This window comes from Peromyscus leucopus, chromosome 19 (assembly GCF_004664715.2).
Source record: "Peromyscus leucopus breed LL Stock chromosome 19, UCI_PerLeu_2.1, whole genome shotgun sequence".
In the NCBI taxonomy this organism is placed as follows: domain Eukaryota; kingdom Metazoa; phylum Chordata; class Mammalia; order Rodentia; family Cricetidae; genus Peromyscus; species Peromyscus leucopus.
Window position 1 is genome coordinate 5281021 of NC_051079.1, and position 22406 is coordinate 5303426.

Here is a 22406-nt window from a genome sequence, read left to right on the forward strand (position 1 = left end):
GACTTCCACCTGTTTTCTTAACATGCTTCAATACAAAAGCTGACAAAAAGAAAACGCATTGTATCTGGTAAGATTGCTTTTGGCTAAAAGCTACAGAAATCTTAACATTGTCTAAGCAATAAATACATTTAATTACTTCAAATCACAAGAAGCCTGATAGGAAATTCTAGGAATTGATTCTACCTCTCACTGATGTCAACTTGCTAAGTCAATATCTCTATGATTCTCTTGCAAAATTCACCTCCTTAGGGGGAAAGAAAGCAACTAAGATTCTCTAGCTAGAAAATTACCACAAACCCCCAAAGCTGAATTATACACATGCACTCACACACACTTCCTGAAGTGCATTTATCCACAGCACAGACCTTGTCACTGGATCTGGTCACTTCTCTAGGCGGCTGTCTTCTCCATCGATGACAGTGAGGAGGCAGCTCCCCACAATGCACGGTGTATGAGGAGACTCTTCCTGATGTCTTTTGAACATTGTATCATAAGCGCATGGCAAGCCCATAGACGGAGCATCGGGGGCCACACTCTGCTCGGTGTCTGTAGACACCTTAGACTACTGTGACTGCCTGGTAGAAAGCATTCACACTGAACAGTGAAGGAGTCCTGCAAGGCCAAAGCCAGAGTGATGTCATCATGAACACCCTGAGACGAGACACGCATGCGTCTCTTCCAGCTCCCCCACAGCACGTCCAAGAATGTAGCTGGAAAATGAAAGCAGACTTCACTCTTCAGGATGGCCCTGGCCCTCAGGAAACTGGTGCCCTCTTCCTTACTCTTCTCTTCATTTCCCTTCTGCTTGGGGAGCCTGGTACTGCTCTCTTAGAGGAAACCCAGCCCTCACTCCATCTCTGTGCTTGTTACTCAGGGTCACCGCCTCCCTTCATGAGGTCTTTGCCCGCTATAAATTCAACCCAGATTTAGGCGTCAGAAACAGAAAACCAAAGACCAGAGTCTGTGGCAGATGAGTGGACTGCCCAGATGAGGAAATCGGAAAGGAAAGTGAACAGAGAAGCAGAATTGCCCTCTCCCCACACTTGTCTAGTAAATCTCTACACAAGAAGCTCACACTCCTCTAGGCACACACACCTCCAACTGAATCTCTGCCCCAGTTTTCAGAATAGCAATTCTCTTGAGCACAGTACGCCAACTTCTCCAAGCTGGGGGTCATTTGGCAAACTTACTGCTCTGCATTTCAGCACTGCCTAAAAGGGGTCCCTAGGTGTCTCCTTGCTGCATTTACTGCCCAGGCCACCAGAGGGAGTCTGGCCACAGGAGAAACTTCATCACTGCCATGGCTGATCTTAATTGTCAAGCTGATTGGGTTTTAAAAAAAATACCCAGAAGATTGCAGAGCACACCTCTGAATATTCCTGTTGAGGGCATTTCCAGAGATCACTACATGAGCACTCTGATTTATTGACTGGATTGCTGGATTGATCCTTTGACAGATTCATGACACAACTACATTGTCCGGAAGTGGTGAAGTTGGGGAGGTGGGGCCTAACAGGAGGATTAGGTTACTCGGGCACATTCTGTCAAATTATCATGTCCTTTATAGCCTCTGTGCCCCCTCTCCGATTACTGACCACGGGGACGCAAACTGCTCTACTCCACTACACCCTCCCTGACACGATGGGCTGATACCTCGGGAACTGTGAGCTAAAAGAAATCCTTCCTCCCTGTCTTAGGGTTTCTATTGCTGTGAAGAGATACCATGACCATAGCACTTCTTATAAAGGGAAAATTGGGGCTGTCTAGTCCATTGTCATCATGGCAGGAAGCATGGCAGCATGCAGGCAGGCATGGTGCTGAAAAGGAGCTGAGAGAGTCCTACATCTGGATTCATAAGCAGAGAGTGAGACACTGGACCTGGCTTGGGTTTCTGAACTCTCAAAGCCCACCCCCACAGTGACACACTTCCTCCAACAGGGGCACACCTACTCCAACAAGGCCACACCTCCTAATAGTGCACTCCCTGTGATCTTTGGGGGCCATTTTCTTTTAAACCACCACACTCTCTAAGGCTGCTGCTTCTGCCAGCACTTGCTCCCCTTCCTAAGAGGAGTCACTGATACCGTAGGCCACAGTGGACTCCATCAGTGTCGGACAGACCCATGACTAACACTCCTCAGTTCAGGAAGCCCTCCTCGGTGCAAGACAGATGTGCACCTCAATGGTTCTCTTCATTTTCAGTCCTCGGGAGTGAAGAGAGGCACAGGTATGATCTGGTTTCTCCTTTCCAAAGAGGCCCTGGATCTTAACTAGTTGTGTTACGGTCAGCTACAATTCTCTACAGTCTTAACTTAAAAAGACCATAGAAAGAAGTTGTGTTCCCCCAAGCTCTTGTAACTGCCCTCTGAGAACTGCCTCTCTGGCCGTGGGCGGCATTCTGCAGAGTCCCCTCGACTCCAGGCACACTCTCCCAAGCGCTCACCAGGTGCCTCAGTCACTAGGGCAGATGTGTCTGTGCATGTGAGAAGGCAGTGTTCACCCCGGCACTCTGAACCTGAGGAGTGTCTTCGGGAGGGACCTGCTGTCCCTCCAAGTCCTGCCGGGAGCTAAGTGCAGCCAGGAAGTCCATTTCCCCGGCCTCCCTGGCTTACCCAACCCCCCTGCCACAGTCTCACCTAGATCCCAAACCTCAGTTATCCCTGGGCCTTAGGTTTGAGGGACAAAAGCTATTACTTCTACCGTGTGTGTCTAACATCGCCTCCTTAAGTCGGTGACCTTGGAAGACTGATCTGATAGGGTGGGACAACAGAGGGACATGGGAAAGTGAGGACAGGAAAAAGAGAAACTCATCTGCTCATATTTTGTTTTCTCTTGTTAAAAACTTCTTCTTTGCCCCTTGGGTTGATATTTTCAGACGCTCTGCCGACTGCGCCCACTGTGACCTGATTTGACACCGTCTGGCTCTCGTCTCAGCGGACTGCTTGATAAGCCCTCCCCACAGGCTATTTCCCTTCCTCCAGACGCTGGCTCTGCTCCTCACTCGTGCCCGTCCCGGAAGTTTGTTTTATACTCATCGTCCAGAAGCTGGGACCCTCCTGCCGTCACCTCGTCTCTCCCCATTATCCCATTTAGCCATTCTTCTGCCTACAGCTCTTCAGACCACTTCACATTTCATTAGGTGCTTCATCGGCAAGGAAGGAAGAAGTGGGCTGCCTCAAAACGACTGCTTTCGGTCGCTGAGTTCTTTGTTTTGTGCCAGAAAGCATTTCTGCAACTTAGCTGGTGATTCAAGCACAGATAAGAGAAAACCCTCTTGTCAACTCCAATTCCACTTCATTTACTGGCGTACACAGTTGAATGAGCTGTTTAAGTGGGGCTGCTATGGAATGAAATGAACTTGAATTTGCATTACATATTCTTTCAATTATTTACGGTTTGGGGTAAGCCCATCGTGGTGACTTTTCCCCTCTACCCTCCTGAACCATCACAAGACAGCAGGAGAAACGGTATGTCAGCACTTTTTATGCCAGGTCTGACGGTGACTGCTGCTTCCTGTGCTGAACTGACCTTCATTAAGAGCTGCCTGCCCTGGCTTCTTCCTGTAGCCTTCTGGACCTTGGAAGATCTGGCATGCAGGGTCAGCACTCTGTGGAGCTGTAGGACCTGTAATGTGATCTGAGAGACCTCACTAGTCCAACCTGTTCCACCCTACTGAAGTCACTGTTCTGAAGTCGCAGTTTGGGCTGGTTCTGGAAAAAGTCTCATATAGACACCAAGTGCTTCTTTGGGGATTTGCAGTACAGCCCCTCCAAGGTCAGTGTTAGGGTAGGTGTTGTATGGCCTGCTTGACATGGGGAGATCGCCCCTAATTTTCTCTCATTATCATCTTAGCTAACTGCCACCCAGCAAGACTCCATGACTCTGACCATGCAATGGAGAGGTTTTATAAATGACCCCAGGACCTTGCTTTACTAGAGAATGGACCTCCTATTATCAAACAGCTTATTAAGTTTATACACATACTCCAGAGAGTGTGTAAACAGTCCCTTACCCCAGAAAGCAAGACAAATGTCGGTTTGGATACACCAAGAGGGCTAGGACAAAGAAACCTGGCTAGTCACTGTGTCATCCCAGGGCTGGCACTAAAGTCATATGATTCAGTCATTCTTCTCTTGATTCAGTCCGTTCTCAAACCACTCATTTCCACTGAAGTTTACTCAGGCGCGTTGGTGATTTTCTTAAGTTGTTTTGCTTCTTAAATAAAGGAGGGCTATATGGGGAAATTGGGATGGTGTGTCACTAAAAACGAAACATCAAATTATGAAGAACTGATACGGCAGCTAAAAGGAGGCTGTAGAATAAGAGCCCAGAGAAAATGAACATCGGCGAGATGAAAGGGCAGCATTCGGAGGTCCTTTAATTGCATGGTAATTGGGAGTCAAAGCAGAATCTATTTAGACTCCACAAGGTCTATTAGGAGTGCAGAGGACCAATCGCAAGTCAACTGAAATTAGGAAAAGAAATCAGACTTTAATTGTAAACAGAAGACTAATCATTAGTTGTCCCTTTCCCTGGAGTAAGTCATGGACGCTTGCCTGACATTTTACATTTTACTTTAAGTTAAAAAAAAAAATTACACAAGCAGCTTACACATTAGCAGTCTCTTCTACATTTGAGGGCTTCCAAAAGCGAATGTCCTGAGCTAGAAAATCTTCTCATAGCGGACACCTCAAAATGATCCTACAGATGCAGACAGAGCATCTGCATGCACACAGGGCCTCACTAACTCAGTTGCCCAGATGGAGCGCTGCACAGGCAGCTAACCCAGCACAAGTGTGTCTTGCTCAGTGCGGCCTGTATTTCAAAACAGCAGAAGGCAGGATCTCTAAATAGTCTCACCACACAGGAGTGAAAATATCTAAAGGGACAGATGTGCTGCTTGATGTGATCTAATCATTTCACAATACATACATGTACAGAAATAGTACATCGTCTCCCTAAACTCACACAAATTTCACATGTCAATTGAAAAATGAAAGTCCAGTTTCAATTCATATAAGTCTAGGGCTGAGGGATGTTCAGTGGGTGAAGCATTTGAGGAGCGGACATTGGGTAAGCAGAGCCCACATAAAAAGTTGGGCAGACTTGGTGGCCCTCTTTTAATCCCAGTGCCTAGGGTGGAACCAGAGTCTTAGAACAAAATGGCTAGCTAGCTGAGAGGGCAAACATCAAAATGTTAAGCACCAGGTTCAGCTAGAGACCCGCCTCAGCAGCATAAAGTTGAGGATGATAAAAGATGGCAAATTCAAACCTACACCCAAATGTGTGTGTGTGTGTGTGTGTGTGTGTGTGTGTACACACACACACACTCACACATATATGCACACTCACAACACACTTACGTACACACCAGTAAAATGGAAAGGTTCATAGACAGCCTGACTCCTGAGAAGCAAAGAGTTATTTTCCAAGCTGTCATAGTCAGGAGACAGAGGTAAATGAAATAAGAATAAGCCACAGGTACATATGTGCTGGAACAGGATCAAATGATCATGAAGTGGCCACACTTTTCAACAACTATACTTGTCACAAAGAAACCAAACAAGATTTCTAACACCTAATGTAGATTTAGTATCTTCAACATTAGGATGCTAATAACCAAGAGCATCAGTTACCTGTTGATGATATAAAATTCTATATTATTACAGATATTACTAAAACAGAAAATTATACTGAAGAATACCAACTGCTAATGAGAAAAATGCCTTGCCTTCCAATCTTATTTAGTTTTACTTCAATCCTCTCTAACTCCTTCACCAGATACCAATGTTAATCTGCTCTGGGAGACTTCTGGAAGCATCTCTGTGGAAATAAAACACAGAAGGAGAAACAGCTCTACTTTTATTTTCATTTATTAAATATTAAATGATTTATTAGATTGTGTTTTTAAATTCTGGTTTACTCTGTTTGCGTTTGTTTGTTTGTTTGTTTGTTTGTTTGTTGGAGTACCAAGTTCATATCCCAAGGCTCCATGTTACACCTGTTACACACATGTTAAAAACCCTTCACTAAGATTTTGCAGCTGATGGCTACAAAGCAGTGTGGCAGGCACTGGGAAGACTCTAAAATGTGTGAAATAGCCTAGCAGAGAGACTCGAGGCAGGCGAACTCTGTTGGCTAGTGTGGCCGACAGTCTGCCCAGTTGTTCACTGTGTATTTGTTGACTGTAACTGTTCTCACACGGTGAACTCGCACAGGAATACTAGTATGCCCACTGACAGAGTGAGCAACATGCTGCATAGTCATGGGGCTGCGGTGAGAAGCTCAGCTGCCCAGGTCCATGGCACTCACTCGGGCATCAGCATAAGAAATTTGGGCTTCACTTCTAGGAAAACAAAGCCGTAACTAGCATAGACACACACTAGAGGGACGGGCGAGCGATTTCAAGAGAGTACAAATGGGAAGCAGTGGACGAAGCAGTGAAGGCCTGGGGCTGGGGGAAATGGCGTCTCAGCTGAGCTAGAGATTACACAACAGAATGGGGGAAATGCGAACACCTGAGAAGCTGAGCGTTCGTCGCCCAGAATGTGAGCAGCCCAGCAGATTTTGAGAGCAAGATCTAGAACGTTTGTAGGTGATGAAGAATGAGTGGAAAGCAGGCAGGGACTAAAGTCAGGGCAGAAGACAGAGGAAACTGGCCTCGTTTGCACCAGCAGAAGAATTATAAATCCAATAGATGAAATCTGGAGTGTTTCTATGTAGTCAGCACGGAGACAGTAGAGAAGAAAGGGAGACAGCAAAAAACTGCTCCACTGGCAGGCAGAATGTGTCTTCTAGGAAGTCGGAAGAGCAGCACAAACGCCTAGGCTTCCCAGTGTCCTTGAAATGTGCATCGTAGAGTTAAACACTGTCCTGATGCACTGGAGATGCCACAGGAAAGCTAGAGGTTCCAGCAGGCTCCAGCCTGGTGGCGAATCTTCACTGTCTACTTGACTGAATTCAGAGTCACCTAGGAGACAGAACTTCTGGGCATGTGTGTGAGACTGTCCCCAGACAGTTTTAACTGAGGAGGGGGGAGTCTCCTAATGCTGGTGGCACCTTTCCATCGGCCGTGACCCCACAGTGAATGAAGAAGGGGCAGAAGCAGGAAACCAGCAGGTCACTAGCATTCACCCATCTGCTTTCTGAAGGTGGACGGTGTGACCAGCCACCTCATGCTCCTCCCACCATGCCTTCCGCACCATGATGGACTGTGTCCTCTCAAACTGTGAGCCAAAGGAAGTCCTTCCTCCCTTAAAACTGCTTTTGCCAGTTATGGGTTGAGGGTTTGTCTCTTTGCTTTTTGTCAAGACAATGAGAAAAGTAGCCCAGACGGCCAGGAACGCATCAAATGAAACACTTGTCCTGAGTAGAGGAGAGAGGCTTTCCCTGTGTATCTTGGTCTACTCTATGCTGCTCTAAAAGGAATTCATAAAAATGAGAACTATTTTCTTGCAGCTCAGGAGGCTACAAGCCCAACAAACCAAGGTACCAGGACCCAACATAAGCTTTTTTACTGCATCCTCTCAAGATAGAGGGCAGAAGGGCAAGAGCAAGACAACAGTGCCTGTCACCCAGCGGAAGGGCAGTGTGATGTCCCCACGCCACAGGGCCTTTCTATTGTACCACCAGGCTCCAGGCAGAGCCCTGCTGTCCAAAACATCCCCCAATTAATCCCACCCTCCGACCCGGCTTCATTGGCATTCATTTCCCAGTAGCTGAGTGTTGAGGAAACATTTGCTTACAGCACAGAGGGTAAACAGAGACCATCCAAGAAGATGTCTCTGTATACACTGATTGTCTTTACTGCTGAAAAGCTAAACATGTTCCCGCTAACAAAATGAGTTCTTAAATGGATGCTGAGCCTTTCTTTCAAAGACTGCATTCATGCGGGCCTTTGAAAAGAGGAGGAAGGTTTGCTCAACTCTGAGTTTGAAGGGTCCAACTAAACACACAGGTGTGAGCTGTCTCTGTGAACCTACCTCCAGCCAAACTGGTATAATTCTTGATGATGTTTTCATTAATCGAGCATTAGTTAGAATGAGCAAGTAAAATGTAGCAAATTATGCAAATAATTCCAAGTATATTCCTCTAAGAAGGACTCAAATATTTCTGAGACAAACGTGTCTAAGAGCTCTGTTGGATCTCTGCTGCACAATTTGTCCCTAGAAAATTCTTGAAATTATATCCCCCTTCCCAAAGGGCATCTCCTGCATGGACCACTGAACGAGGTGGCGTTGTCAAAGACTCAGCTAAGGAGCCGCCTATGGGCTCTCTAAATTATCCCAGGGCTCCTTGCTTTTGCCGATCAGGAGGCGAATCCCAATTTCTGTAAATGAACCAGATTTGAAAATAGGTGTTTAGGAACAGGAGTGGCCCCGATGCTACGGCTCACAAAGCAGCCAGGCGAGTGGCATGCGCAGCCCAGCGTTCAATGATAATAGGTTCACCGAGTGAAATAAAGGCTAAGCTGGGCATAGGGGAGAGCGTTTTACCCTGTTTGACCTCTTAGGGAAGTCATCTGGTGTTTCCTCGGGGAGCAAGACTGCTACCGGGAAACGCAGGTGTGCCCTCTTATTTGGGTTGCGCGTCCTCGCTGCAGAACTAAACGAGAAACAACTCCCTGCTCGCTTTTCCAATTATTTTTTTAACCTTACATATGTAACAGGGCAAGTGTCCCCTCAACTTGGAGTTGGGGGAGGGGGACCACAATCAGAATGTATTATGTGAAAAAAAATTATTTTCAATTAAAAAAAGAAAAAGAAAAAGAAAAAGAGACAAGTGTGTGTCCATTTCTTCTACTCACTGTCAATTTACAAACACTTGAGGGACACTGACCACCCCAAATTCTTCCCAGCTCATGTCGCAGCAGGCAATCTCTGTCCTTCACCAGGGACAGAAATCCTGACAGCTCTTCTTGGTGAGAGGCTGGGTGGGTCGGGTTTGGGTAGATTAAACCACAACAGGGAAGCCTACAGTTCCATATAGCAGATACTGCTTGCTTTACCAAGCCCAAACTGCTGCTTTGAAAAAGAATGAAGTCTATCTGTTCAAAGAAAATGACATGGGCTGTTAATTCTGCTTATGCCTTTTTACATAAAGATCACTGGGTTTTCAGACCACTGATTCCACACATACATATATGCATCACATTCTAGAAGCCTACATGAACTGCTTTGTGAATGTTAATGTCTATTTGTTAATGAGAATTCTTGGGGTGAGTGTGTATATACACACCATGTACGTGTGTTAGCGGCAAGGCCACACTTGGGTCCCATCAGTTTCTAAAATAATGTTTCTCTATAACTGCAATAAAATACACTCATTATAGAAAGTATAGAAAATAAAGGAAAGCACAGACCAAAAAAATTGTCACTCATAAACATAGATGAATGATTACCATTTTAGTTCTTGTATTTCCAACTTGGCTTTGATGTATAAATGCATTTGGATTTGTCTACTCCAAAACAGCATCGTGCTGGACATATTATTCTATACATGTATTTTTATTTAATTTGTCCTAAACATTTTCCTGTATTATTAAATATTCTTTCAAGTGTAATTTTCTAAAGATATGCCATAGAGTAGATATACTGAGTTATTTAATCATCCTCTTATGTTGGATAATTAAGTTCTTTTCAATATATGTTGTCATCCACCAAATTATACTGAACAACCAATCTTACATCTTTGCTTTAAAATAGAACTTGTTTGTTAGAATGAAATCTTCTATTTTTAATATTCATGTATGAGTGCTTTGCCTGTGTGTATGTATGTGTGTTGTGTGTGTGTGTGTCTGGTTCCCACCAACTCTAGAAGAGGGTATTGCATTCCCTGGATCTGGAGTTACAGAAGCTTGTGAGCTGCTATGTTGGTGCCGGGAACGGAACCTGGACCCTCTGCGAGAGCAGTCAGTGCTCAGTGCTCTTAGGTGCTTAGCTATGAATCCAGCCTCTGAAAGTGTAGCCTGTAAATCAGCTTGCTGAGTCACTGAGAGCAGGCAGTTAAGACTTCTACCTAGAGTAAACTCGCTTTTCTGAACGATTTCCCGGGTTCCCATTCCCACCAGCGATGAATCAAGGTGTCATCCCCTCCTCACTATCAGTAGGCTTGCTGTCATCTTGATTTTCTGTCTTTGGGGAGCAGAACTTCTGACTCTGTTCTCTAGAACCATAAATGAACAGCTTGATTTGAGTTAAACACATTCCCATCAGTCTCCGGAACACCTGTCAGGCACAGCCAGCCATCAAGATATTAAACCTGTTGCTCATCACCCAGATCACCATTTCAGACAGCTTGTCTAGTCCTTTTAATCCTCACATAATATTTGTGATCAGACAGAGGCATGTGCTGTAGCATGATCGTGCTACAATGTGCTTAGGTAAAAATAATGGCAGTTTCTACGGCTTTGGCATAGAGTCCTAAAAGCAGTTCTACAAAATGCAATGGAGTACCGAAAGGAAAATCTCCACTGAGGGGCCAGTTCTCCACTACAGCTGGTAACTAACAGGAAGATCCAAAGAACAAACAGCTCAGGTCCCTGCACACACCTCTGAGGAGTGGGAACTGGTGAGGAGCCAGCAGGAGGGAACAGAGCAATAGTAAATAGACTGCACCTATTTCAAGAGATAAGATGAGTGGAATCCAGTGTGGCACTGATACAGCCCACCCACACTGTTACATACATGAGGAAGAACCTTATGGAAATGAAGTGGGCGGCAAACTATGTGGGGGGTGGGGAGAGCTATGTAAAGCAGGGGACATATTTATGCAAACTACCCCAACCATCTTACTAAAGAATTCTCCCAAAACAGGAGCTGAGCCTGGAAAGGGAATAGAAAATGGAGGTATTGGAAATAATTTTTATAAATGTGATGTTTTATTGATTCTTTGAGAAATTCATACAATGAATTTTGACCACATTCAAACCGTATTCACCCCCACCCCTTCCCTAACTGCTCTTAAATCCACACCCCCTCCCTACTGCCTGCAACTTCAATGTCCTCTTTTCTTTTTTATAATGCTTCAAGTCAGGCTGCACTGCCCCTGTACTTCTGGTCTGGGCCTTCAACTGGAGCTCTGTCGACCTAACGCTAGTACAGAAAAGTTAAAATGCATGCACAGTCTTTCTTGTCTAGCTCAGTTAGAAAGACTCTAATTAGGATGAGAGGTAACAAAGATGTCTGTCAGTGAAGCCTAGGGTGACTGTGTCAGGCTGCCATCCAGCCTCCTCTTCCAGAGAGGACAAAATGAGTCCGGGAATTTTCAGGGAGAGCTGACGCTTGCACTCATCTTTAATTTATTGATTTGTTTCTTCATTGAAAAAAAAGAAGTAGCAGATCAATGGATGGCTTCAGTTAAGAAGCTAAGGTCTAAGAAGGACATGGAGGGCTTGCTGTAATGTACTGAGAACACTGAGGTTTTATAGAAAATAACGTCGAGAGCTTCTGGGAGGAGACTGATGTCTGGGTGGGGCCACGAGTATTAGAAAGCACAAACTCGAAGACCAGCAAACTAAGATTTATGTTATAACACCCTTCCCTTTTTCTTCTGGCTTCTTGTTTGTACAAAAATTTAAAAAACTACAGCAATAAACTGGTAATTTTTGGATAAACTAATCTAAAAACAGTGAGTGGAATGAATAATTTAGAACTCTGGGATCCAGCAAAATATGACTTTGTAATTTGTGGCTTTATGCTTAATTATAATGATCATTTAAAGAAATCTCTGTATGAAAATTAAAAATAGGGAACCCTAAAATGATAAACCTAAAAAGGAAAGTAAAAGAGAAGAGGCAATGATGTAAAATTAAAATAATCCTTAATTCTGAAGATGAAAACAGTCCCTGAACATATTTAAATTACTTTTTGTTCGTGCAGGCTTATATTGTTCTTTTGCAAAAAGGAACCGTAGTCCCGGGAGATGCTCAGTGGATTCGGCACTAACCACCCAGCCTGATGACCTGAGTGCCGTTCCCGGGACCCAGGTAACGGAAGGAGAGAACCAAGTCCTGTGTGTTGCCCTCGGACCTCACCTCAACATGAACAGTGTGGTGTTAAAACATGCTTGTACACACACTAAACTTTCCTTTTTCAAAAAGGAATTATAAAATTTGGAGTTGTGCAAAGTATGATATACTAGTAAATTTTAATAACTTGGATTTTTCTTTTTAATAGATATGGAAAGTTATTTTGAATAAAACTTTTTAAATAAATACAATGCACACATAGTATACCATTCCAGATGTTCTGAGTCATGGAGAAAAGATGGACACTTCTCATCCTTCAGTGGAGTCAGTGAAATTGCTGTATGGTCCTTTACATGACAAGTTGTCCACAATTGCTGTCATAGAATGTGCTACACATCTTTGTCATATAACAGCTGGAAAAACATTTTTCAAAGTTTTACCCTATGTATACAAGTATTTTGCTTGCATGCATGACTGTGCATCATGTGTGTGGCCTGTGCTCAAGGAAACTAGAAAAGGACGTTGGATCCCCTGAAACTGGAGTTACAGACATTTGTGGGCCACCGTGTGGGTGCTGGGAATCGAAACCAGGTCCTCTGGAAGGGCAGGAGGTTCTCTTAAGCCCTGAGCCATCTCTCTAGCCCCACATCAAAAGAATTTTTGATGTTACTACATGAACATTTTCAGATAATTTCAGAGTGTTGTAATTTCTACTAATTTTGTTGGATGCTTAAGTGACATTTACGTTTTACTACAGTATAGAAAACATGATGATGAGCACCTTAGTTCATATGGCTTGTGGCACTAAAAAAATGCCCAGCAGTTTCCCTGTTCCTGTGTGCGTGCCCTCTTGCTATGTAATACCTAGTGCCCTCCTGTTCTGAACCCAGGCTCAGCTACAGAATTTGCTTGGCCAATGAGATCCAAGCACCTACAAATACAGACGTGGTCCCTTGTTATCCTGGAAACTGTCTCCATACAAACAAGCACTTGTGGTGGTAATCTAATTGTACTGAAATATTATTTTGATTGTATGTTAATAAATAAAGTTGTCCGGGGGTCAGAGCTATTAGAGCCATAGCAAGAGTGTGGCGGTGGTGGCACACGCCTTTAATCCCATAGATATCTGTGTGTTCAGGGATATAGCCAGCATTGGAGACATATGCCTTTAAGACCTAGGGGGCTGTACATTCAGACAGTGACGAGGCAGTCATGTGTTTGGGTTTACAACCAATGAGAAGGCAGAACAACATACTATAAAAAAAAGAACAGACAGGAAGTAGGTCTTTTTCGCGAAGCTGGGACAGCAGGAGGAAGGGTGAGATTTTAGCTCTGAGCTCTGACCTCTCGGCTTTCTCTTTTACATTGTTTCTGTGTTTCTTATTTAATAAGACAGTTGGTTACATCGACAAGCACTGGCTACCCTGTTGAATAAAACACATGTACCACTGTTCCATCCCTCCTGAAGGCCTATAACACATGAGTGAAGCCATCTTAGGTCACCCAGCCACCAGCCAACCCACCACCTCAGCACACAGATCTGAGCAGGTCTTAGGTTGGAGTAAGCTGGGGACGACTCCAGCGAGAACTTCCTACTTACCCACAGAACTATGAGTCAAAGACAAGATTATTATTTGAGGATATGTTGCTCACTAGCTATTTAATATTTTAAAAAGTCAACTCACTTTGGCTTTTTCTAAATTACTAATGCTGGTATCCCCAAATGAATCTACTGGGTCCGAGGGCAAGAAACCCTGGCCTTTCTTGACTCTGAAAGAAATGTCACAAGTTTCTCTTACCAGGTGGAAGTGTAGATGTAACTGTCTTGTTAAACAAGAAACACAGAGCCAAATACAGAGTTAAAAGCCAAGAGGTCAGAGCAATAGCTAAGAGCTGAGACTAAAAACCTTACCCTTCACTGCCACTGCTGTCCTACCTCTCCGCAAGAGACCTACTTCCTGTGTGTTTCTCCTTTTTATTGACTTTCTATTCTGCCTTCTCATTGGTTGTAAGCCCAACCACATGACCTCCTAGTCACTGCCTGTCTGTACAGACCTCCAGGTTTTCTATAGTTGGTACTGAGATTAAAGGCGTGTGTCTCTCTGCTGGCTGTATCCTTGAACACACAGAGATCTGTCTGCCGTGAGATCGGGATTAAAGGCGTGCGCCACCACTGCCAGACTTCTGCTATGGCTCTAAAGCTCTGACCCCTGGGCAACTTTATTTATTAACATACAAATAAAATCACATTTCAGTACAAATAAAATATCACCATATGGAAGCTAGGTTTTGGATAGACAGACAGGCACATGGACATAAAAGCAGAAGTGGGCTCATGTGAGGGTAGGAAATATGAAGGAGGAGATGATGAAAGCGGGCGAAGAGGGAGGAGAGACAACCACTGCACTTTTCCTTCATGCAGAATGTAAACTACGTAGATTATACACACGGTAAGGAAGCAGGGCATTATCTGGGGCAAGTGTGAGGGGACGGAGGATACAGCAGAGGTGATGGTGTTTGAAACTGGACACCACCACGCCCAGTACGCGCACACACTTATGTTATGAAGTTCAATGACAGCTCATAGAGCTATTTTGAACGCTGTGGAGTCTCTGGTGGTTGGAACTGGATGGTCAAACCATGTCACTAGAAGCACACCTTTGATGATTATTCCCACCATCGGTTCTAACCTGTGTGCTCTGCCTCCTGCCTGACATGGTGTGAGCAACTCTCCATCCCTCTCCTGTTTCCACACTCTCCTCGGTGCCATCCTCTGACACATTGATCCGAGACTCTGTCCAATATTTGCCAGAGCAATAAGAACAGTACAGAAATTGTACCAGTAAGGGAAGTCATTGCACATGACTGACCCCACCAACATTCTCTCATGAGTTGGGGAAAGATTTGTGAGAAGCTGTTGGCTGTTAGTGGTTACGAGGAGAGGATGAACCGTTTTCTTCAGCGGTCTACCACTGGCAAGTTGGCCATGCTGCAGTCAACATCCCTGACTCCTGCCCATGCCAGCAACCCTGATTAAATCCATGAATCTCACAGACACACACACACACACACACACACACACACACACACACACACACACACACACACACACGTTCAGCAGGAGTGGAAAGGAAATGAGAGAGGACATTGAGGAGGGTTATAATCAAAATGTGTTCTGTGCCTGTGCAAACAAATGCCAAAGAGTATATTTTAAAATTATATTTATGTATACTATATTTATGTATATAATATAATAATGAAAATATAATAAGGAAGTGAGGTCATTGCGACGACAAGACCTGGCCATGTTGTTGGTAGATCTTTTTAAATGGTTTTTAAGAAGTAGCTGGAAGAGTTGAAAGATGTAGGTTAGAGAGGCCCTAAAATGCGGTAAGCAGAGCTTGAAATGGACTGCTCTGGTGGGAATTAAGAAAAACAAAATGCAGATACAAATGAGGGGGGTACCTGTGAGTGTCCTAATGAGAACAAGGATTCTGCTGGTAGCCAAGTTGTGGGCCATTCCTATCACATCCTGGCAAATAACCTGAGTATCTTTCACCCATGTCCTGAAAATCTTTGGAAGGCTAAATTTAAAAAAAATAGACCAATTAGTTTGGTAGAGGAAAACGAAGGCAAGACAGCGGTCTGGGTGTGGCAGGTGTTTCTGGCTGCTATTGGCCAAGTGTACGATGATATCAAAGGCCTGAAGCCCAAAAGAAAGATAGGAATAACAGGTCATTTTAGAGTGTGGTTGAACTTAATGCTTCAGGTCTGAACACAGACAAGGCTACTGTATTGGTTACCTTTCTATTGCTGGAATGAAACACCATGACCGAAGCAACTTAGAGAAGTAGGAGTGTATTTAGGTTTACAGTTTCAAAGGGTTAAGAGTCTATCAGGGCAGGGAAGTATGGCAGGAAGCATGAGCCATAGCAGATGCAGCAGGAAGCTGAGGGTTCACATCTTAAACCACAAGCACAAAGCAGGGAACACTCAAAGCCAGTCTCCAGTGACACACCTCTTCCAACAAGACTATACCTCCTGCCCGGTGGCGGCGCACGCCTTTAATCCCAGCACTCGGGAGGCAGAGCCAGGCGGATCTTTGTGAGTTCGAGGCCAGCCTGGTCTACAGAGTGAGATCCAGGAAAGGCACAAAGCTACACAGAGAAACCCTGTCTCGAAAACAAAAAAAAAAAAAAAAAAAAAAAAAAAAAAAAAAAAAGACTATACCTCCTAACCTCCCCAAATAGCTCTATCTACCAAAGACCAAATATTCAAATGTCCATGGCTATGGGGAACATCTCATTCAAACCATGGCAGCTGTAAATACTCAAGAGAATAGTGTCATTTAAAGAAAAAAAACCTGAGTTTCCCCCCTGCTGGGATAATAGGAAAGGTGTCTTCAGGATGAGATCACATCCATCGAGGCCATAGGACAAAATTGCAAACCCATTGATAACTTTAACTTAGAAGATCTGAATAGAAAGAACCATGGGTGTTCTACCAGAATATAACCTAGAAAAATGTTTTTCTTGCCTTAGTGGCCCAAACACTCAGAGACTGCTACAGCCATCATCTGAGATGTCTTGACTCTACCTCAAGCTGGTACCAAAACTTATCATCATCTACATGGTGTTTGATTTTCAGACATACAGAATGTAAGGGTTATGAAGTTATGAGTGTTTACATGAAGGTACTAGAGAAAAGCTTATGGGCCAGGTAATGTGTAACAGGGTCAGATTGCCCATAGAGAGCCCCTAAAGGGCTTTGTGGGCAAACCCACCTTGTGATTGAGACACAGGCACCAAGAGAAGCTGCCCCAAGGGGAAACCCATGTGTATTGTCAATGGCAGGGCCATAGAAACAGAGTTATGTCATGGAACTCATGACACCACCAATGCCTTAGATTACTGCACATGAAATACAGGATTGAAATGTCTGCTGCAGTAGGTTTGGTCCCATCTTTCCTTGCTATCTTTGTGGTTCTTCCTTTAGAAATAGTTATGTTCAGCCTACATTGGATATTAAAAGCAACTTTACTTTGATTTTAATAGAACACCATAATATTGAAATTAAAAAGACTTTGAACTTTAGTATCAATGTTGTAGCTGTTAAGACTATAGGGACTTCGGAAGTGGGACTCAATACATTTTACAATGTCAGGTGACCACAAGTCTTGTGGGGCAAGGATGGAAAATTACAGTTTGAAACTGAGGGGTGCTGTCTAATGTTTGGAATGCTCAGTTCCCAGCCTGTGCTAATTCGAAGACTACCAAGCCTTAGGAAGGGAAAGGCGTGGCTAGTGAAAGTATGTCACCAGGACTGGGTCTTTGAAGGTTGTGCCCACTCCTGGTCATGGTGGTCACATTCTGCTTCCAAGCAGCTGCTGTATGAACAAGCCTTTGCTAGACACTTCCACCACCATGAACTCAACCACACCTTCCTTTCCACGATGAAGTGTATAGTCTGACATCATGAAGCAAAATCAACCTTTCTGTCAGATATTTCTGTCCCACTGACAAAAAAAAAAAAGGTCACATAGCATAATGGGGGGGTTGTATATGCAATATATAAAATTTATATTAAATTTTGTATTAAAATGTTTTCATGTGTTAAAATAAAATAATGAAGCCCATTATTTTGTGTGGTCACTAAGAAAGGTTAATTAAAAAAAAAACAGAACAGTATTCTTTATTTATGACATGCAACAATATAAATTATGGCAAATCACGTACTTTCTCAGCACTCAGTAGCCCTAAAAGTGGATCAGCCATTATGTAACTATTATCTGACCTGTCCTCTAAGTCTTAACATCTTCTTCCAAAAGTTTGAATGTAGCATTTGAGAAGTCAATGAGGCGAAGGAGACCTGATTGCCAGGATATGCTTAAGACCCAGATTTCCAGTCCTGGGAAAGAGACAACTCCTGGGTGTCCCATTTTGCTGGTAATGTGGATGTTTTCCTGTCCTCTGGGTATCCTTTCTCTGAGGTCCAGAGAACTCTGCTTTAGTGAAGTGAAGCCATCCTGTCTTTCCATACATTCAATCATGTCACAAAATCTATCAAATCTTCAAGTACTCAGAATGTATTACAGTCATGAAGCGATATGGTAATTTGAGAGACAGTCCATCATCACATCTCATCTATATTTCACGGTAACATGTAGCAAGCCAGGGGACATGAGCAGATCCTCAGGCTAGGTTTGAGGTCTGTGAGCATCTCTTGGCTTGAGTTGCGTTACTCACGCTGAATAGAGGGTCTTTGAGCCTGGGTCGCCACTACTATGTATAGTGCATGAATATTTCAAGGAATTTTCATTTTGTTATTGAAGGCAAGGCGCTTTATGCCTTTATAGAGCCCAGCAATATGGTCGGATCACTATGGAGCCCGCTAGACTAGAGAGAGAGCCTCCTGTTTGCTGACGCAGGCTACAAAACCACCGATGTCCTGCCGCTTTGGGTTTGATTGGCATTAATGCCGACACAAGGTGACGTAATCAGCAACATGAAGCAGTAACTTCATCTAAAAATACGTCTAATGTTCATTATCTTTGGTAGCCGTGCCCTCACACTCGAGAGCCTTCACTTGAGACAGAATACTGTCTTGCTTTGGTCATGTGATGAGGCTGAAGGTGGTTTGACAACCACAACCGACAGGTCAAAGGTTCGGTAAAATGTGAATGTTTTTCTGAACATGAAGCGAACGATTTGAGAAATGAGATGCAGTACGAAATGAGCCTTATTTATCTTAATATATATTTAATTATTATGTGTGTTTACTGCGCGTGATTATCTGGACGCTTTGTGAGAGAAGCACTTAGAGCTCATTATGCTATTCTATCGCATATAGACGAGAATCTTTTACACACACAACACCGCTGGTGGTTGAGCGCAGAGTCAGTTCCTTCACAGAGAAATCTCGAGGAATGTATATCAGTAAAGATAGACAGCTCTCGCAGGGAGACTTGAGCGCTCCAGGAGAAATGGTTAATGTCGTGTGTTGGATATATTAAATGGGTATTAATCGATCTTCACCCATTAGAGGTACTGAATTTAGTCCATATTTTTGACCACTTCTCTCACCACGCCCAGATTTATCCAATGTGCGAGAGTGTTGAAAGGATGCTATAAGAAAATCCCAAAGTGAGCCTAAGAGTTGAGGCGCTGACACTTTCTACGGTGCCTTGATGATGTGCACTGGAGATGGTGTTCTTGATACATCGTAGGGACCCGAGAGGAGGTAGGTGGTGGGAAATGCGTGTGTAAGAGACAGGGCCTATATTTGCAGGGTGAAAATAATTAGGGTCAATAAAAGCATGCTACTCTCGAGAGCACACGAGATGCTTAGATTCGCTTCAGGTGACGTCTCCTCCGTCTTGGCGCTCTCTCAACGACATGTTGTAGCTTATGTTATCTTAAGACAGTAATGTAATTCTCTCGAGATTCCAATTAGACATGTTTTGAGTCATTAAAAAATTTAGCACGATACTGAATAGTGCTAAATCATTAACTAAATCAACACACTCAATTCCACGTCTCCATGCTTGCCGTTAATCTAACGAATGCCTATGTTGAATTGAAACATTGGACTCTTTACACCACACTTCGAGACTGAACTGAGTATATGTACACGAACTCAACTAAATGTTCTATTACTGTCTCTATATTGAGACTTTGTGAGGAATGGTTGTCCTTAGGAGATAAAGTGTCTTAATAGAGTTTCTAATATGCTATTTTAACCAACGATATATCTAATAACACTTTAGTAATTCCTAAAACCACTACTTAAGGCATTCAATTTACGACATTGCGTATAGGTCAATAAATATAGGCAAACTCTTCTGTTGAAACAGTCATATACTATGGAACTGATATATATTACACAGAGGTAGGCAAGCAGTAACTATAAGATACATCGCAACATGATTGGTAATATTAGTTGTATTGAGAAGTACACTCAAGGAGATAAAAATAAGCGATGTAAAGAGCTATTAGACTCATTTATGACATTGTTCTGAACTCATTATATCTCTTCTTGAGTCCATAGATCTAGCAATAGATAGTTCCAAAGTTCTATAAAATAGAAAAGTATAAACTACAAGCCACATCAAATGCACTTGCAGACGTGACTTGTGCTCAAATAGAATAAGGTAATTAAATTGAAATGGTGGTATTTTATTTAATTGGTGGTATTGAGTGGGGTAAATTAAGGACTAACGCCTAGTCTGCTGTTTATCTCATTTATGGAGAGGTTAATCTAGAATATCCTTAATGCTGATACAAACACAAACGAGAGAGCTAGAATACCACAGAGGTTCTTGCCTAGTTGTAAAGATTTTAGTGGAGGAGTTCGAGTGGGTTAAGAAACTCTTAGATCAGAGGTAGAAGTAAGGTGTACGATGTATCTATTATTTTTTGTACAGCTAATATTAATTTAATAAAAACTGAGTTCCATATCTCCTGTGAAATACAGTCACAAGGAATGAAGACAGGTAGAGTCGTATAAAAGGCGGCATTTGGGCAAAGAACAGGCAAAACCAGTCAAAGACAGAAGAAAAGTGGTGGATTACATCAGTGGTGCGGCACTTGCCTATCATATGCAAGGCCTGGATTTGATCCTTAGAACTTCCTGAAATGAAAATAGATGTTTAGAAAAATGGGGGTGGAATGGAGAGGTGAGTGAGGAGGTAAAGGAGCTCGCTGCCAAATCAAATGGTCCAGGTTCAATCCCCAGAACCCAGATAGTGACAGGAGAGAACTCCCAAAAGTTGTTCCCTGACCTTTACAGCTTCCTCACAGTGGGCACATGGGATCATGTACATGCGTATGCATGCACATTAAATAGATGTAAATAAAAAAAGGGGGAAACTTTTCTATGTCAAATGAACCTTTACTATAATGTTGGTTCTACACACCTCCATGAGTCAACGAAAACATGAACAGTACAGCATGTGTATTTTATCTTCACACACTTTTTCCATGAAAGTAGTGGAGAGTGTTATCAGTTATTATGACAGCTATCGGGGCAACCAATTCATGGGGAGAAAAGGTCCATCTTGTCTCTTAGTGGTGGACATTTCAGTCCATGATGGATTGGCCCCATGGCTCCTGGGCCTGTGGTGAGGCACAGCACCAGGGGAGTGTGTGGTGAATCACCTCATGGATGGAAGGGCAAAAAAGGAAGAGGAAGAGATGAGGATCTCTCAGTCTCCTTCAAAGGCACACCTTAATAACCATACGGCCAAAACTCCCAGAGTTCCTAACAGCTCTCCAAAGCACTAACCAGGAGACAAAGCCTTTACCTCATGGGCCTTTCTTTGGGGGTACATTAAATACAAATTACAGCAGAAAGATTCACTGCAAAGCTGGAATGGCCAAAAATCACACTTCACCTATTTGCATGAGACAATGCCTTACTTAAAAAAACAAAACAAAAAGCCGGCGTGGTGGTGCACGCCTTTAATCCCAGCACTTGGGAGGCAGAGCCAGGTGGATCTCTGTGAGTTGAGGCCAGCCTGGGCTACCAAGTTAGCTCCAGGAAAGGCGCAAAGCTACGCAGAGAAACCCTGTCTCGAAAAACAAAAAAAAAAAAAAAAAAAAAAAAAAAAAAAAAAAAAAAAAAAAAAACAAAGAAAAAAAACCCAATACCATTAAACTGTAACTACTGATTTTAATACCTACCAATACCCATCCCAGTATCTTAGAGGTTCAGCCAGGGAAAGAGACACACTTCTGACAGAACTCAGCGCTTCCCAAATTTAGATCCTTCACCAGTCCTCCTCATACCCACAGGGGCACTAGTAACATCTCACAGGCCACTAGTGCCCCCCAGCTAAGCTTCTGGAAAATGCCAGTCCACAGACAGCCGCAGAAGAGAGTCTGTTCCGTTGAAGAGCGTGCACACTTGAAAGACATACCATTCGGATCTACTTACTATCCTGAGAGTTAAGAGTTTTGCTCACATTCGGCTTCTTGGTGCAGTTATTCAGTTTCTGTCCTATCATCCTTCTAAATTGAAACATCATCTGCGTTGGGAAATACCTGCTTTGTTATTCCTGCAAAAGATCACAGCCACACACAAGAGCACTCTGTGAGGAGTTCGCATCTTATGAACGGAGGCAAAATTTGGCTCAGATTTACAAAAGCAGCCCAAATTGTCATGACATATTTAAGCAGATGGATATACTCGGTTTTCAAAGCATAGCAAAAGCTAACAGAGAGGAGATATAACCACACATCATGTGTTTTGTCTTCCTGTGACATCATTCAGCTTTAACTCTTCTACTTGCTATCAACTCCATGCTTTTTGCTCCAAGCTGCCATGGATTGATTCTTATTCATTTCTAACATTAGTTAAATAATCACTTGTTAACTAAGAGTGATCTTAGTTATATAAAGAGCTTGCTCAGAGGTGCTCCAAATTTTTTTTTTTTTTTTTT